Source organism: Neomonachus schauinslandi, chromosome 4 (genome assembly GCF_002201575.2).
Source record: "Neomonachus schauinslandi chromosome 4, ASM220157v2, whole genome shotgun sequence".
In the NCBI taxonomy this organism is placed as follows: Eukaryota; Metazoa; Chordata; class Mammalia; order Carnivora; family Phocidae; genus Neomonachus; species Neomonachus schauinslandi.
The window spans coordinates 174,991,676-175,011,330 of record NC_058406.1 but is presented as its reverse complement, the minus strand read 5'-3'; the positions used below and the strand labels follow the sequence as shown (position 1 = coordinate 175,011,330).

Genomic DNA, 19,655 nt, shown 5'->3' with positions numbered 1-19,655 from the left:
AAGAGAAATGACCCAAATCAACAAAATCATGAATGAAAGAGGAGAGATCACAACCAACACCAAAGAAATACAAACAATTATAAGAACATCTTATGAGCAACTCTATGCCAGCAAATTAAATAACCTGGAAGAAATGGATGCATTCCTAGAGATGTACCAACTACCAAAACTGAACCAGGATGAAATAGAAAACCTGAACAGACCTATAACCACTAAGGAAATTGAAGCAGTCATCAAAAATCTCCCAAAAAACAAAAGCCCAGGGCCAGATGGCTTCCCAGGGGAATTCTACCAAACATTTCAAGAAGAATTAATACCTATTCTTCTGAAACTGTTCCAAAAAATAGAAATGGAAGGAAAACTTCCAAACTCATTTTATGAGGCCAGCATTACCTTGATCCCAAAATCAGACAAAGACCCCATCAAAAAGGAGAATTACAGACCAATATCCCTGATGAACATGGATGCAAAAATTCTCACCAAAATACTAGCCAATAGGATCCAACAGTACATTAAAAGGATTATTCACCATGACCAAGTGGGATTTATCCCTGGGCTGCAAGGTTGGTTCAACATCCGCAAATCAATCAATGTGATACAATACATTAACAAAAGAAAGAACAAGAATCATATGATCCTCTCAATAGATGCAGAAAAAGCATTTGACAAAGTACAGCATCCTTTCTTGATCAAAACTCTTCAGAGTATAGGGATAGAGGGTACATACCTCAATATCATGAAAGCCATCTATGAAAAACCTACAGCGAATATCATTCTCAATGGGGAAAAACTGAGAGCTTTCCCCCTAAGGTCAGGAACGCGGCGGGGATGTCCACTATCACCACTGCTATTCAACATAGTATTGGAAGTCCTAGCCACAGCAATCAGACAACAAAAAGAAATCAAAGGCATCCAAATTGGCAAGGAAGAAGTCAAACTCTCACTCTTTGCAGATGATATGATACTTTATGTGGAAAACCCAAAAGACTCCACCCCAAAACTGCTAAAACTCATACAGGAATTCAGTAAAGTGGCAGGATATAAAATCAATGCACAGAAGTCAGTGGCATTCCTATACACCAACAACAAGACAGAAGAAAGAGAAATTAAGGAGTCGATCCCATTTACAATTGCACCCAAAACCATAAGATACCTAGGAATAAATCTAACCAAAGAGACAAAGGATCTGTACTCAGAAAACTATAAAATACTCATGAAAGAAATGGAGGAAGACACAAAGAAATGGAAAAACGTTCCATGCTCATGGATTGGAAGAACAAATATTGTGAAGATGTCAATGCTACCTAGAGCAATCTACACATTCAATGCAATCCCCATCAAAATACCATCCACTTTTTTCAAAGAAATGGAACAAATCATCCTAAAATTTGTATGGAACCAGAAAAGACCCCGCATAGCCAGAGGAATGTTGAAAAAGAAAAGCAAAGCCGGCGGCATCACAATTCCGGACTTCCAGCTCTATTACAAAGCTGTCATCATCAAGACAGCATGGTACTGGCACAAAAACAGACACATAGATCAATGGAACAGAATAGAGAGCCCAGAAATGGACCCTCAACTCTATGGTCAACTCATCTTCGGCAAAGCAGGAAAGAATGTCCAATGGAACAAAGACAGTCTCTTCAACAAATGGTGTTGGGAAAATTGGATAGCCACATGCAGAAGAATGAAACTGGACCATTTCCTTACACCACACACAAAAATAGACTCCAAATGGTTGAAAGACCTCAATGTGAGACAGGAGTCCATCAAAATCCTAAAGGAGAACACAGGCAGCAACCTCTTTGACCTCAGCCGAAGCAACTTCTTCCTAGAAACATCGCCAAAGGCAAGGGAGGCAAGGGCAAAAATGAACTATTGGGACTTCATCAAGATAAAAAGCTTTTGCAAAGCAAAGGAAACAGTCAACAAAACCAAAAGACAACCGATAGAATGGGAGACGATATTTGCAAATGACATATCAGATAAAGGGCTAGTATCCAAAATCTATAAAGAACTCATCAAACTCAACACCCAAAGAACAAAGAATCCAATCAAGAAATGGGCAGAAGACATGAACAGACATTTTTCCAAAGAAGACATCCAAATGGCCAACAGACACATGAAAAAGTGCTCAATATCGCTCGGCATCAGGGAAATCCAAATCAAAACCACAATGAGATACCACCTCACACCAGTCAGAATGGCTAAAATTAACAAGTCAGGAAATGACAGATGTTGGCGGGGATGCGGAGAAAGGGGAACCCTCCTACACTGTTGGTGGGAATGCAAGCTGGTGCAGCCACTCTGGAAAACTGTATGGAGGTTCCTCAAAAAGTTGAAAATAGAGCTACCATATGATCCAGCAATTGCACTACTGGGTATTTACCCCAAAGATACAAAAGTAGGGATCCGAAGGGGTACGTGCACCCCGATGTTTATAGCAGCAATGTCCACAATAGCCAAACTGTGGAAAGAGCCAAGATGTCCATCAACAGATGAATGGATAAAGAAGAGCTGGTATATATATACAATGGAATATTATGCAGCCATCAAAAGGAATGAGATCTTGCCATTTGCAACGACGTGGATGGAACTGGAGGGTATTATGTTGAGTGAAATAAGTCAAACAGAGAAAGACATGTATCATATGATCTCACTGATATGAGGAATTCTTAATCTCAGGAAACAAACTGAGGGTTGCTGGAGTGGGGGGTGGGGTGGGAAGGATGGGGTGACTGGGTGATAGACACTGGGGAGGGTATGTGCTCTGGTAAGCGCTGTGAATTGTGCAAGACTGTTGAATCTCAGATCTGTACCTCTGAAACAAATAATGCAATATATGTTAAGAAAAAAAAAAAAGAAGAAGAAGAAGGTAGTGGGAGGGGAAGAATGAAGCGGGGGAAATCGGAGGGTAGACGAACCATGAGAGACGATGGACTCTGAAAAACAAACAGGGTTCTAGAGGGGAGGGGGAGGGAGGATGGGTTGGCCTGGTGGTGGGTATTGAGGAGGGCACATTCTGCATGGAGCACTGGGTGTTATGCACAAACAATGAATCATGGAACACTTCATCTAAAACTAATGATGTAATGTATGGGGATTAACATAAGAATAAAAAAAAATAAAAAATAAAATAAGTAAAATTATAAAAGTAACAAAAGTCAGGAGGCAAAAGAAATGAGAGAAAGTATCAGAGTATGAATCACTTCATCTCTCATGGTAGGAGATTAATTAGTATGCCTAGAAAGTGTAAACATGTAACTTAAAAGGGGAAAAAAATAACACCAACTTAATTGATGGCAGCAGGTTTTTACTTAGCCTTACTAGAGAGAGAATAGAGGAAATCTGTTGCTGGCAGAGGAGAAAAAACATGATCTAAGTTTGAGCAATTCCTTCAGTTTCACTTTGGTTTATCATTCTTTGGTTACATTCAAGTGAAATTAGGTAAATGCTTAATTGGAATCAGCATGTCAAGTAGGATCTCTAGTTAGCTAGCTATTTATCTACCTAAATAGTCTCCCATCCTTCCAACCTATCTGTCTATGCACAGAGGTATCTGGAATGATGTGCACCAAAGGGTTAATGTTGGTTCTTTCTTGCTGGTAGAATTTCGCAGTGATTTGTTCTTTCTACTTTGTGCTTTAAAGGGTATTTTAAAAAATAATTTTATTATGAGCATGGATTATTTAATAAGAAATGGAGTTATTATGTTTTAAAACTCTATGTTTACTTAAGGCTTATATTGTGGTAAATCACTATTTGATGGTGTCCTGAAATCAGAATTAGTACTCTATTGTAATTGATGTATTGTAAGCTTGCCGTGTGCCAAGTGCTCTGCAAAAGGCATTTATAAACAAGGCCATTTTCTTTTAAATGCATCACTTCATGAGCATGTTCCCGTTTTTCTTTTTTGAGAGAGAGAAAAGAGAGAGAGCATGAACAGGGCAAAGGGAGAGAGAGAGAGAATCTTATGCAGGCTCTATGCTCAGCACAGAGCCCGATGCAGGGCTTGATCTCACAACCCTGAGATGGTGACCTGAACCAAAATCAAGACTCAGATGCTCAACCGACTGAGCCACTCAGGTGCCCTGAGCATGTTCCCATTTTAAAGATGAGGAAATCAAAGCTCATCTATGTTGAGTGATGATATCACACACTTCCAAGCAACAGAGAGCTCCAATCCATGTTTCAGATTCCATGTTCATTCAATAGTTTGTACCCAGACCCCCCACTCTGTGCCACACACTATTTATTCTCCACTATGGCAAATTCTTAAACTTCCTCCTGATGACTAATTTTGATGAAGAATTTCCTCTTTAGATGGTTAAAGGAAAGTATATGGCAACATTTCACACTGATTCAGAGACTCTAATTCATATACCGTCCTAAAATAGTGCCTCTCTCTGGCTTTCCTTTCTTTTCTTTGAAGATGAAATAGTTACTGATTTTGCATGTACCCTGCAGATTTATTTTATTTAAAAAATAAAATATACTGAAATTGGAACCAGGGTGTTTATGATTCTTTCAGCTGCATATTTGTCCCCTGTGTATTTTCTGGATGTGGCTGTATTGCACAATCTCTAAAAAAGTTTTTTAAAGAAGGCTGCTAGACACAAGCAGGACCTCGCAGTTTGTTTCACTCAATAAAGTAAATTTTGATCTGTGATAAGTTGTAAAACATAGATGCTTAACCATATTTATATTAATGTGTATAGGATTGTGCATTATATACCTATTGTTATATATCAAATCACCCCCAAAGTTAGCACCATCAAACAACAAAAGTGTATTATTCCACAGATGCTGGGTCAGGAATCCAGGCACAACTTAGCTGAGTGTCTCCGGCTCACTTTCTCTCACAAAGCCAGAATCAGCATGTCGACTGGGAGAACCACCACCATGCTCAAATAGGGCAGGGCTGCCTCCACACTCATCCATGTGGCAGTTGACCCGTCTCAGATCTTTGCTGGCTGTGGATCAAAATCATGGATTACTTAATCACATGGACTTTCCAATAGGTCTGTTCACAACATGGCAGTCTGCCTCTCCCAGAATGAGGGATCTCAGAGAAAAGAAGAGAGATCCAAGGTGGAAGCCACAGTCTTTTTTATAACCTAATTCCAGAGGTTACATTCAATTGCTTCTGTTTTATTATATTCATTAGAAGTAAGTCACTAAATCCAGCCCTCACTCAATGGGGAAAGGCGATCCCACAAGGGTATGAATAGCTGGATGTGGGTTTCATTGAGAGACATGCTAGAGGCTGCTTATGACAAACTGGAAAGCCATGTATCAATATGTTAACACTGGTTGCCTCAAGTAGCAGATTGGAATTATGGGGATTTTAATATTATTTTTATTGCTTCTCTGGTGAAAGAAGTAAAATTGTCCATGGTGAAGAAGTAGAAATGTTTGGACTCAGATGCTCTGTATTTCAATTATGCTTTTGCTATTCACCACCTGGATAGGATATAGCCTTGCTAAGCCTCAGTTTCCCCAATGCCTCCTTATTATGGCTGTCATGAGATCAACATGATCTGTATGTAAAGCATATACACAGTAGCACATTTTATGAGCTTATTCAATATGGGTGTTTATCATTAATGAATGCCTAATTTTTGAAATACAAAAAAGAAGATGGGTAGAAGTTCTACTAATACAAAAAAGTGTTATCACATTTAAGTTTACACTTATATTTTCACTGGCAGGGGACGACTATGAACATATAAGACAAGGAAAAGTGAGGCCATAATATAAGCAAATGCTAAATTATATAAATCAGACCATAAATGAAGACATTAGAAATAAAGAGAAAATGGGAGGTGGAGAAACCGTGGGGAAAGATGCATTTCAGGGGAGGCAGGGCAAGCTGAGGACAGGCTGAAGGGCAGTATTAGAGGATCTGAAATTCTGGTCAGTTCCTCCTTCGCTGAATGCCTCCTCCAAGTCAGCCACTGAGGATGCAATATTGAGCAAGACCAAATGTCTGCCTTCAGAAAACTCATAGTCTAGAAGGCAGGGATTTCAATAAAGAGATCCTTTCATGACATTTGGCGCCTTCAGAGATAGAAGTAAACCTTTAATCAACAACTATTTATTGAGCACCTACTATGTGCCAGGCATTATAGAGGATGCCAGAAACCACTGCCCTCAAAGAGCTCAGTGCACACTACAGGAGAGAAATAATGAAACAAGTCATTTTAAGATAGTGTAACAAAGGCTAAGATGAGCAAAGGGTCTTTTTTTAAAGAGATTGAATGAGATGCCTGGGTGGCTCAGTCAGTTAAGCATCTGCCTTCAGCTCAGGTCATGATCTCTGGGTCCTGAGATCAAGTCCTACATTGGGCTTCCTGCTCAGCAGGGAGTCTGCTTCTCTCTTTCTCTCCCTCTGACCCACAGCTCATTCTCTCTCTCTCAAATAAATAAATAAATACATAAATACATAAATACATAAATAAAATCTTGGGTGCTATGAGAGCCCAGAGGAAAAAATGACATAAATGAAAGACAACAGTCTGGAAGGTTTAGACAGGTTAATCAAGGCCAGGTGAGGAAGAGTTCAAAACCACAGACAACAGGAAAGAGGGTACATGTCTAAAATTTGCAGAGAGCAATGACTTAGTGGGTGCTCTGTTTAAGGATAATCTTGAGTTTCCTCCAGAGGAAGTGGGAATAAAGGGTGAGCTCAGCACCCCAGCAGGAGGTGACCTTGATATCAGAGGTTGACATCAGAGGTGCCATCCTCCCAATGGTGACTTCCTTAAGTGCCAAGGACATCTGGACTAGAAGTCCACTGGAGCTCATTCTAAGCTCTGCAGAATCAGGTGATGCTGGTAGAAACGAGTCTCGTGCATCATAGACTGAGTGTTGGAGAGAATGAGACAGAAGAGGGAACTGTCAAAACAAAAACATACCAGGACTCAACTGGGGTCCTCGTCAAAGGCGTGCTCAGGGAGGGGGTGCCAATAAGAGAAGAGCAGAGCAGAGCCAGAAACAGTGTGGGAGAAGTTACCAGTCCCCACCACAGTGGAATGACCATCTGATTTCACTCTTCCAGAGCAGGGTGACTTTGGTCTAATCGTTTCATCTTTTTGACCCAAGTTGCCCACCTGTAAAGTGTGCGAAGTGTATAAAGTAAGGGTAGTCACTAACCTCTATTTCACAGGACTGCTGCAGGGATCAAGTGAGATTATCTTTATGAAAGAACAAGGCAGTATCCAACCAAAAGCTTACTGGACTATAATTATTACAACAGAGTATAACTATTAATGCCTGGATCCCAGAGTCCAAGCTTGGGTTCAAATCCCAGTCTTAGAATTACTAGCTGTGTGATTTTAGGTAAGTTACTTAACTTCTCTGGGTCTCCAATGCCTTGCCTGTAAAATGAGAAAATAAAAGTAGCTACTTCATAAGGGTTTTATGAGGTATAAATGATTAATTCATTTAAAATGCTGAAGCAATGCAGGCATGTAATCAATTCCCAATAATTGTTAGCTATTACTATTATTAGTGGTAGTAGTAGTTGTTGTTGAAATAGTAATAGTAGCACAAGTAGCATTTCTGGACTATATGACCTTGATTTTTAGAAAATGCTGATGGGGGTAGAGGAGTATCATATGCATGTCAATGACATTTAATTAGCCCCTCAAAGTTGCTTCATGTGTTTGATGCTTTTCAAATGTAGTAGCAAGTTTGTGGCATTATTCTTACATTAAATATGAGAAAACAGAAACTTGGAGAAGTTACATAGAATTTTCCAGGATCACACACCCATAAAAGGCTACGAACGGAGTTGGCCTCAAACATCCTGATGCTAAATTCAGTGTTCTTCCTGATAAGCTGAGCTGTCTTTCTGTGCTGGGTATGCTGTGCTTTAAAAAGAATAGTTTTGAGACATCTCACCAGGAATTACCTTTAGGTTCAGCTAAAATCAAACTGTCTGATATTAGCAAGTCTTGTTGTTCCTTTAAAATGCTTTTGTTTTCTCTGGTATTGCCTTTCAGATTTCTCCTCCAAGAAGAAATTTTCAATTAACCATTAGCTTATGTTGCAAACATTTGTTCTTAAATGCACTCATTCATTCTTGTAGGTGATTAAGGATGATGGGTATATAAATATACAAGTACATAAATGACAAGCCAAACCATGTACATATGGTAATTTAATTTTGAGATGAGTACCATGTTTATGCACTCTATCAGGCCTCTTACTTTTGATGAATGTGCAATTTCTTACCCACCATTTTATCACTGCCAATATTTAAGTAAATATCCTAAGTGCAGTGCTAGAGAAAACCATCTATGCCATACAAATAATTTGCAGCTGGGAAAAATAAGAAGCCAGTCCTTTCTAGATTCTAAATCTGGTAAATTGTTGCTCCCTGCTACATTCATGCTGCATGTTTAGCAGGTGTCCTGTGATTTGAACCATGCCACTGGGGGAAGTAACATTGATCATAGATGGGCATATAGATGTAAGAGAAAGTTCAATCATTTGTATGAAAATTGCCAAGAACATTTCAGAAACTATCACAGATTATAGAATTTTAGAGTTATTTATATAGAGAGAGGGGGACCAAACCCAGATAAGTGAGATTAGCCATAGATAAAAGAAGAGGAAGAGCGTTCCGGAAAGTAGGAGCCAGATGAAAAATAGGATGGCTCTGTGCCAGGACCTATGGGAAGTTCTGTGCTGCTGAAGACAAAATAGCAGAGAGAAGACAGAGGTGGGCAAAAACCAGGTTGTTGATGGTCTTATGTGCCACACAGAGTGATGGGACTCTACCCCGAGGCCATGGGTAAGTTTAGGCAAGGAGTGGCCTGGCCAGGTGTACGTTTTAGTTAGATCCTGCCAGTGAAAATGTGGCGTAGCTGGAAAGATGGTGTCTTATTCCTATAGCAGGCTGGAACTCCCAGTATTCTTTGCTCTTCATTCACTGTTAAGTGTGGTCTGGGGCTTCCCTCTATAACAAGGAGGTTTACAGAGTGATTCCAGGAAGCCAGGAACATTCTGGGTTGCCAAAATCAACACCTCAACTCATCCCTGACCATGAGTAAAGTTGAAATGTTAATAGGTTTCATAGGGCTCACTGCTAAGGGATGGGAACCCTTCAGATATGATGTGAAACCAGAATTGAGACTCTGGGTGGCCATACACTCTCCTAGGGCTTTTTTGCACTTCTCAGGGTGTTGGCTTGAGCTGAGCTATTGTACAACTGTGGGTTTTGCAAACCTGAGCTCATGAGATCTTTTCCACACCTCACCCTGCAATTTCACCCCCCTGGGGTCTCTGGGTTTGAAGTAAAACTGAAAGTTCCAAAAGAACCACAAGAGACCCCTGCAGTCATCTTCTCCCCAAACTTCTCTTGCCAAACTCTACCCTCTTCTTGTATTACACATCTACTTCACAGATGTTGGGTTGACTCAGGTTCCAGATGTTGTACTGAAAGAACACTGGGCTTGGAGTCCAGGCCCTTGGTTTCAGTTCTGGTTCTGCAGCTTTCTGACCATCTGACCTATCCATTCATTTAACATTTTGAGGCTCAACTTTCCCATCTGCAAAGTAGGAAATTAGTGAGATGTTGCCTGAGGGAGCATTAAACTCTCTAATATTCTGTGATGACGAGAACATCCTTTTACTCATCATTGTCCTGAATGCTGAAGAGTGATAAAATGAAACAAGTCACAATCCCCATCACCACAGTATAGCCATGATAATCATAATGGGCAGGTACCCAAATGATGTCGTAGGCAGATACTGAGTGACATGGAAAACTCTTCAGCTCCACTGTCAAGTGAGAAAAGAGTCTACAGAGAAGTACAGCATGATCTCTATTTTTGTAAAATAAATATATACATACAAAAAATATCCAAAGGACAGTCTCATCATCATCCCTGGTCATGAAATTTTCTTTGATTTGTTTATTTTGATTTTTTCTTTTTTTTTTTTTTACAAAGAAGGTGCATTATTTTTGGAGGGATAAAATAAATCTTATAAAATAATAAGAGTTATTTTCTGGTACATTATTAGGATCACTGATCATTCTTATGGGGAATTAATGAACACTTTGCAGATGGTATGACATTTAATCTGAAATGTGATGGTCAAATAGGAATAACTTATTTCTCAGTAACCCCTCCATCCATTCATTGTCCCATTCTTTTCTCTTGAATGCATCATATCGTTTCTCATGAGTAAGTATGACTTCCCCTACTAAAGCGAACACTACTTGAAGGCAAAAGGTAATTCTTCTGGTTCTACTGTATCCTCTCTAAAAATAACAAGAATTTGTCCCCCAGAATATACAGAGTAAATAAACTTGCACTTATGATGGGGGTTTTGCTGAAGGTAGAGGTGTGATTAACACCTAAATCTGTGGGAACTTGTGCAAAAATCTGCTGTCTCCAGTTTCTCAGTCTTCCAAATCTAAGGTCATGAGTTCACTTCCTGCATCACTTAGCTTTGTTGTCTCCTTCCGTGGCTCGAAACAAAATCCCAACAAAGTATGGCAGTCACTGTACCAGAGAAGCTGAGTAGAGGCAGAAGAATAAACTATCAAAGCACAAAGGGCCAAAGATGAGAATGGATGGTCCTCTCCTGTGTAAAAGCAAGGAGTCATTAGGGGAGTGCAGACAGATGGAAAGAACAGAGGGAGGAGAAAGGAAGGAAGAAACTCCACTTCTTGGACCTAGGCTAAAACAAGGTGAAATCAGTCTTGGGAAAAGATCGGTTGTCAGCTTCACTGCTGCTCTTTAAATACCATCTATCTACATGCCAACAATGTCCAAATGTATGTCTCCAGTCTAGACCCACCTCCCAAATTCCAGACTAGTGTGTTCAACTCAGTACTTGATATGTCCACTTGGATGCCTAACCAACCTCTCCAGCTCAACATGTCCTAAACAGATCCTGATCCTTCCTCCCCAAACCTAGGCTATCTGCAGCTTCCCCATCTCAGTGGATGGCAATCCCATCCTTCTGGTTGTTTAGGCTAGAATCTAAAAATAGGAGTCATCTGTGCTGTCTCTCTTTCTCTGTCCGGAAATACTCTTGGTTCTAGCTTCAAAAAATACCAGAATCCAATAGTTCCTCACCAACCCCACCACTACCACTCTGGTCCAATCCATCATTATCATTTGCCTGTGTTACTGCAATAACTTCCTAGACTTCCCCGCTTCTTTTTTAACCCCTATGCACAGCAGTCTATTCTAAGCAGAGCAGCCAAGTATCCACTTAAGACATACGTTATCTTATGCCACCCTCCTGCTAAAAATTTTGCACTGGCTCCCCATTTCAATCAAATAAAACTCAAAGGTCTTTGTAGACAGTGATCTACAAGACCCAATATGATCTAGTCCCCATTACTTCTCCTGCCTCCTCTCACTCAGTTTTTGGCACATGACTTTCCTTACCACTCTTTCTACACAATTATCCACTGCTTATTATTCATGGTTGTATGAATACATTTTATCTCACTGTTGAGTAATATGAATAGCTAGTATTTGAAATCCCATATTTGCATAAGTTAACAAATTATGTTTATATATAACATTTCATTTAATCTTATAATAGTGTTATAAACTAAGTATTCCTTTCCCCATTTGAGTCAAATAGACCTATATTTGAATACAAGCACTCCAATTACTAACCACGTGACCCTCAACAAGTTGTTTCACCTCTCTGAAGTCAGATTTATTGTATGTAAAATGGGGAAAGGAGGATTTAATGTTGATTGATTTCTACTAGATTAAGGTCCTTACATTAATAATCTCATTTAATTACCCTTAATCTATCATTTTCCCTCCTTCCATTATGTTCTACTCCATTATACAAGGTGTCTTATACATAGCAGATGACTATAAAATGTTGATAAGCATCATCATCATCATGTCCTTACAAATTCTATTTTTAGTCTTTGCTTCAGTCATCATGGGTCATGTTCTATTTATTTCTTCATTCCTGCACTAAAGAAAGAGACTTATGGGCAGCAAGACTGGATAGTTAAATTCAGTGGGCAGTAATTGCATTTCTTTTTCTTCTTTCTAAAAATTGTTACCTATTTGTTCTCAATATCTGCTCTATGGCCATTCCCAAGGGAGTTCTTGGTTCCTTGAGCTCCTACCTAATTCCCTTCCCAACAGCAACGCAGTTATTCAGCTTGCCAATTATATGTTTCCAAGTGGCCTCTCAGTTCTCTTTTGTAGTAGTCAATATGGTCTAATCATTCCCTAAATAGTTCACCTATATCCTTGGATATAATCCTTTTTCTTCCTTTGCAGATACTGTTCAAAGCTTGGTCAGTTATCTAGTCAACAAGTGTTTTTTTAGTCCCTAATACAGGCCAATCCCTGATTTAGGAATTGGGAATGGCCAACTAGGACATTTTGTCCCGCAGTGGTTCTTCAATAGATGAAGATAAGATGTGAGGTTGTTTTAGTCTATTCCTGGATTATAAATCTGAGCTAGAAGTTACCTAAGAGATTGATCAATCTCCACTTTACAGATATTAAAACTGAGCCCCAGATTTTTAAAGGCACTTTCCAGTTTTTATACCAATTATTTTTATCCCAACAGGTTTTAAGTTTCTTAAAGATTGTGTATCCATTTTTTAAAAATACTACATTAAGCAATTTTAATGTTTCACGGTTTTGCTAATTGAAGATGCCAATTAGAGCTTCTAATTAGCATGAGGTTGTGTTACTACATTAAATTGATTTCATTTCAGCAAAATTAGAAAACCTTGACATTTTGCCGAGCCTATGCATTAACAAGAAGGCCAAACATAGTTTTTTTTTTTTTCCATTGTAATCCCCACAGTGTGTGTCTGTGTGTGTCTGTGCGCGCACGCACGCCTGGACATTCAAAAAGTACAGTTTAGAAAAATTTGATAGGATGGGAGAATAAGAATGCCAATGTCAAGACCAGAGTTCTCAGTCCTGTAGTCTACTCATATCTCTTAATACATTTTTCATTCAACAACCATTCCTTGAGACCAGCTCTGCTATGGCCACTCTTATATATACTGTGATACAAAGAGCTGCAGAAGCTCTCAGAGAAGAAGGGAGCTGGGACATGTAGGCTTGTGAGCAGCAAACCATTGAAAGCAGTTCAACCAAGCATAATGAGCAGAGGGTTGGAGGAGGTAAGTGAGGGATCTGGTTTTAAAGGAGTTTGAACTTTATTTCATAAGTATTAAGAGGCCAAGAAGGGGTCCAAATGAGGAAAATGACATGGTCACTTCATGGTTTCTAGAAGCAGCAATGTGGAATGTATATTAGCATGGGGGAAGAGATCAGAGCAAGGAGACCAAATCAGAGTCTATCACAATAATCTAAGCAAGAATGTATGAAGGCAAAAACAGTGGGAAGGAGAAACAAAAGGGAATTGATGTGAGAAATATTCAGTGTATTAGATAGCACTAGAGAAGCAGGAAGGAGGAGTTAAAAATTGCTGTAAATATCCACCAGTCAATTTAGCAGTCATTCCCAGCCTCCTTTTTAAGCTTAACATGTGCCATCTCCCACGGGACCCTCTCCAAGTTGATGTTAGCTTGTTGGGCCCAGAAGTAGATACCCAACTCCAAATGGGCCAAATTTTCTTTCTTGGAAATCTTATAGTAAGTCTTTGAAGCTTGATTGCCCATTCACAGGAAAGTCTTAGAGATTAAGGTTAGCACCATAGAGATTCAAGGGCTAAAGGCCATGTTGGGCTATGAACAAGTAGTCGAACGTAGTATCTTGGGTGGAGAATACAGACGACTCATAAAGAGATCCCAGAGATGGAGCAGGGAAGTGAAGGATAGGGGAAAAAGAGAGGGGAACATAGACAGAGACCTGGATAGTGCATCATAGAATCATAAGAAACAAAATCATTCTTCCTCAGAAACAAGAAGACTTACCCATCGCACCTGAAGAAGGTGTTGAGTAGAATGTTATATTCCACTTTAGAGTGGTTCCAGGAGACAGAAGAAGAACCTGGTAAAGAAGACCTTAGGGAGCATTAGGACCCTGTTACCATGCGACCAAATATGACACAAAGAAGCTGTGGCACCTAAGTGCTTTAGATATGTGACAAATCAAAGTGTTGGCCTGTTTTTAAAGAAAGGAAGCCTTTCACAGGAACAATTGGGTAACCACAGCCATTATATTTACATATTCATTTAGCAGTAGTAAATTGTAATGCCATATTTTGGGATTTTCTAAAGAATGTTTGTGGCAGAAGGGTAACAACAAGGCTCATTAAAGAAACATAGAAATAAATATTGTTGGCCATTGTTCCAGGTATCACAGAAATTGGCGAGACATTCCCCCCACGGAGAAGCTCATAACTCCAGACGATGTGGCAGTATAATGTTAAGTGCTATGGCGGAATTTTGAAAAAGAAGCCTTAAGAATCAAAGTAGGGATATTTGCATGAGCCAAGGTGAGATGGAGAAGTGTCTTCCAAGGAGGAAGCATTTGAGTATTACAGGAGAAAGAGAAATCGATTGGACAAGTAAGGTGGAAGAGTACACAGTGATGGAGTTATCACATATTTCCTCTCAACGGTATTTCATACATGTAGGCACTGATCTAAAACAAAACCTAAGCCTCATGAAAGTAGGGTCTATTTTTTTTTTAATTAATGAGCTGATATTTCTCTCTTTGAGTCCCAACCAATCTTTTTTTAATTTAAATTTAATTAGCCAACATATAGAACATCATTAGTTTTTGATAAAATGTTCAATGATTCACTCATTGTGTATAACACCCAGTGAACCAGTCTTAGCATATCTGGTGTTATACTTTCATGTTCGTTAACCCTATGTGAGCTTTGAAGTCCAACACACCTGCCCATAAGTTGTAATTCTGACATTTCCTAGGTGCAAATTGACCGATGTTGTGTTGCCCCTTGACATTTAACTCTTTAGCTTTTTAACTTTTCTTTTCTTTTTTTTTTTCGGGCTTATTTCTCATTGTAAGAATAGGATAAGCTAGTTTGTACATAGGCTCAAATGACCAGTGCCAAAGACTTTGAATATCCATAGACCTTCCTCACTCCGTGTCTCCTCATGCAGATAAAGCAGCAGGTGACAGGCAGAAGCTAAAACTCCCTTTGTGTCTAAGATGTGATGACTTCATGAAACACAACTGAAAACAGACCAGTTGTTTCAAAAACATGCAATCCCTTCTAGTACTCATCATGCTGTTTTACCGGCTAGCTAGAGAATTTTTCAAACTTTTGTTTTAAACTTCAGTATATATATACATAGACATATATATTTATTTAAAGCCATCCCTGACTTGCCATGACAGGGTACTTACCAATCCTCTTGGGTCACTGTAGAAATTACCATCATGAGACCACGCATAGAATTCGAGGAGAAAATAGGATGCATCCCTGGAACCGCTGGTCAGATCCTAACAGGTCTCCTTGGAGCCAGAATCCTGTGTCCTCGCCAAGACAGAAGAGCACTGTGGAGACTCCCCAGGGGACTTGGAGACCAGTTGTTTCAAAAACATCATTGTGTAGTTGGGGGAATCCCTTCTTAGAGGGCTTTGAATCAGCTTCTTCTAAAAGCATCATTATCTTCCTGGCTAATCCAGAAGAAAATTAGAACAAAGTGAAATGGTTGTAGATGTTTAAGGAAAATAAGCAAGGCAAAGCCTTTTTTCTTACTGTGCATTAGAAAAACTACCTCTCCAGCGTTTTTGTTTTAACTTTTGAGTCAAAAGCATCTTACCAGTAAGTATAAGTGTCATATGCATCGTTACGAGAATATTACTGCTATGAGATAATAAGCCATATATGAATGTTGTATACAACTTTAGGGTTCGCATTTAATCCTAAAGTGCTCACCTCCTTTCACCTCTATTTACACTAGATTCCTATTTACTAAGTGGGGAGGGGGCTCCTTTATATAGTGCTTCATTGTTAATAAGTCAATACTTGTTCTGTTTCTGAGATGTTCTCTTCGTGCATTAAAAAACTTCAAAATTAAAAATATATGTATCCCTGTGCCTCAGTGTTCTAAAACTACCTACTTTCTTGGTTGGTTTTGAGAATTATACCATATAAAGCACATAAAGCGCTTAATGCCCTTCTGGTAATACAGAAAATATTTGGAACAAGTTATTTAAGAATAAGCTTATGCTTTATATCCCATCATCCCATGAAATCATCTAAAAAATGTAAATATGTTGGCAAATGTGATTCATTCATTTACTACCTCTTTTTTAAAATATTATAGGAAGTTAAGAAAGGAAAAATTTTACCTATTATGTCTATTCAAACAAAACACCTACCTTTCATACCTCTCCGAAACTCCCTTCAAATTTTTATCCCCTATACCTGCAATTTTATTTTATTTTATTTTGTTTTGTTTTGTTTTGTTTTGTTTGTTTTGTTTTTTACCTGCAATTTTAAATGGCTAAAATTCTAGCATATATCTAAGTATATGTTCTGCTCCTTTTTGGCTAACATTATTTACAGACATTTTCTCTTTTGTTACGTTTCCCTTTTAATTATTGCTCAAAATTCTTTAGTACTGACATATCACAGTTTATTCAACTTGCTCCCTATTGTTAGCTATTTGAATTGTTTACAATCTTACACTGTTAAAAATAATAATGTATTGCCTTCATTTATTCCATAAACATGTATTGAGCAACTACTAAGTACAAAATATTATACTGCCATGTGGGTTTAGGAAGTTTATTCTGGCAGAAATTCCACTTGCAAGTTTTCAGTCTGGTAGAGTACAGCTAGATCAGCAGATAGATAAATACATGCAGTAAGAGGAATTCCATGGGTGCTATAAGAGGTGCTAAGTTACTCTTCTAGAACAAGGGATTCTATTTGGCTATAATTCAGGATTAGTTGAAGCAACACACATGGAGATTAAGTGGGAATAGTTAGGGCAGATCACATAAGGTCATGAACTCGGAGTTAGAGACCCTGAACTACTTTCTGTGATTGATGGGTTACCATCAATTGAGGCATCATGGAATAATGGTTAGAAGAGCACAGATCCAACAATAAAAAGTTTGTTAAATGAATCATCATATGCACAAATAATGGAGTACTGTGCAGCCATTATAATAAGTGATTGAAGAATAACTAATGGCTTGAAAGTAATTTATAATGTTATCCACATAGAAAAGTAAGATTGTAAACCAATACATCCAGTATGATCTTAATTTTGTGTCAGAAAAAAAACCTAAAAAAAAAAAAAAAAAAAAAAAAAGGCTGGAAATATTTGCTCAGATTTCTTTGTGGTTATTTCAGAGTATAGGGATTATGAGTGATTTCATTTTCTACTTTGGGCTTTGCTTTCTTTTTTTTTTTCATTTTTAAATTGAGCACTTAATATATCCCTGATAATTCAGCATTTGGATTGTTTCCAATTTCCATTACTGGAAGTAATGGTTTAATGAACATCCTTGTACATAAATATTTGTATGGGTCTCAGTTAATTCATGTAAGTGGAATCTGGGGATCAAGTGGTATACTTACAGGATATATATTACTTTGTTATTTAAATTTTTAATTAAAAAAAAAAAGCATGGGCTCTAGAGTCAGTCTACGTATGTTTGAACATGAATTCCACCACTCTCTATAATCTCAAGCAAGTTACATTAGTTTTGTGTGCCTTGTTCCACTCTTTTTAAAACAAGGATGTTAACTGTACCTTCCTCATGGGTTGCTGTGAAGATTGGATGCATTGATTCCTATAAAGGCTTACAACAGAGCCCAGCCCACAGTGAGTGCTTATTAATACATGTTAGAAACCATGAATTTTTATTGTTGATAATACAATAGAAGTTTTCTTATTTTGTTTTCCCTGATGCATTTTTGTCATTTAATGTATTCTATTATGACAGTATCTTATTTAATTAATCCTTTAATTAATCCATCCCCCAATTAATCTTTTGCTCTCACAATTTCTTCCTATTGCCCTTTTAGAAAACACTCTAAAAGGATAAAACTCGGGTTATGAGATATGAACCTTTTTCTTTTTTTCTTTTTTTTTTTTTTTTTTTTTTTGCTCTTGATATGAAAGCTTACTTGTAAATATTCTTTAAACTACCCAATAGCTAGTCACAATAGATTTTGGCATGGAAGTTAGTTAGAATGTAGTTCTACAGTGTCAAAATCAATTTTGAAGGAACACTGGGCTCCCTAAAGGATTTCAAGCGTCCCTTTTCAAGGGAATATTACAGCTGGAGCAAGCGTCTGTTCCCAACATTTCCCTCCGGGGCCTCACAGAGATATCAGATGAAAGCAAGGGAAACAGGTCTTTTTTACAAAGTGGAAGGTGCTCCCGTCAGAAGCAATTACTTATCACACAAGAAAGCATCCCTTAATTTTTTTGGTTTTTGTAGAACATAATCCTATCACATGAAATATTCTGTTAAACAAAGCCTTACCTGCAAGATGAGACTCCTTTAGAATTTGGAAGCATTCTGTGTGATAGCAAAAGAAATGAGTCCTTCCCAGAATTCTTTGTGCGTCCGCCCTACATATCTGTAACTGATAGAAGAATACTAGTGACTCACAGCAAGGAACTGAGGACTGGAAATCAGGATAGCTAGATTTTAGACTTGTTCCACTACAATCACCTGGAAGACCTTGCACTAATAGTGTAACTTCTCTGAACTTCAACTTTCTATCTGTAGAAATGAGGCATAGAATCAGCAGATGTCCAAGGTTCGGTTTGGTCCAAACATTCCACACACTTTTCCTTTTTTGTTGTTTCCTTCTAGACTTGGCTCAGAGTTAGGAATGCAGAAAGCAGTCATTAAATATTACAACAGGATTCCCCTTAGCACTGAGAGGGAGAGGGTGAAATCCATGTGCTAACATTTTCTCTCTTAACACACCACCCATATTTATAAGGTACCTACACGGTGTCAGTACTGTTATGTGGCTGAGACACATTACGAGCAAAATAGAAACAATCTCTGTCTTTTGAAGTTTATAGTAGATCAGATAATGACCCAAGGGATGATAATTAAGTTTGATAGGTACTGTGACCTCAGGGGTAGCCAGCTTTGAGAGGCTATAATTTTAAAGCTGGACCAATAGTAGAGAAGACACTGATGTATCAGTTCCTTTAGACGACGCTCCCTAGCCATTCCCAACACCCTTAGCTCAGGCTAAGGATGTGTTCCTCCTCGGGGCTCCCATGGCACCCTGTGCTTCTTGCCATCTGATCCATTAATACATTGCTTTGGAAAATATATGGACATATGTGTCTACCCCATCAGACTGCACCATCCTCAAGAAGGACCATTTCAATTTCATTTTGTGCCTCCATCTATCCAAATACAGGCAGTTCTTTGGTTACCTTAATTCTCATGTAGCATTTTCTTCTATGGCCCATATTTCTTTAACTTCCTCCTTTAAAAAGCCCCCATTGGAGCATGAAAGCTCAAAGGGATGATGTTGGCCAAGCCCTTTGACCTCTGCAAGAAGATGAACACATACACACACAGAATAACTTGGCATTCCTCTGGCTTTTTCTTTTCAATATTGAGATCTTATCAACATGTGATCAACAAGTGATCCCACTCATTTCAGGATACACATTTCTAATAAACTCTGTAGAAGGACAAGATGAAAAACGTACTCTAACACAACTCCAAGGTATTGGCATCCCCTTGCTGATGTCT

The 19,655-nt window shown here is 38.5% G+C and overlaps 1 long non-coding RNA gene across 1 annotated transcript in view; it reads right to left on the bottom strand.

Moving 5' to 3' along the window:
- The window catches only part of LOC110579031, a 34,727-nt gene extending 19,357 nt beyond the window's left edge, over positions 1 to 15,370 (bottom strand). The window contains exon 1 of the long non-coding RNA XR_006539897.1: positions 15,306 to 15,370. This is a non-coding gene — a long non-coding RNA (uncharacterized LOC110579031). The remainder of the gene's footprint in view (positions 1 to 15,305) is intronic.
- Between the last annotated feature and the right edge of the window lie 4,285 nt (positions 15,371 to 19,655).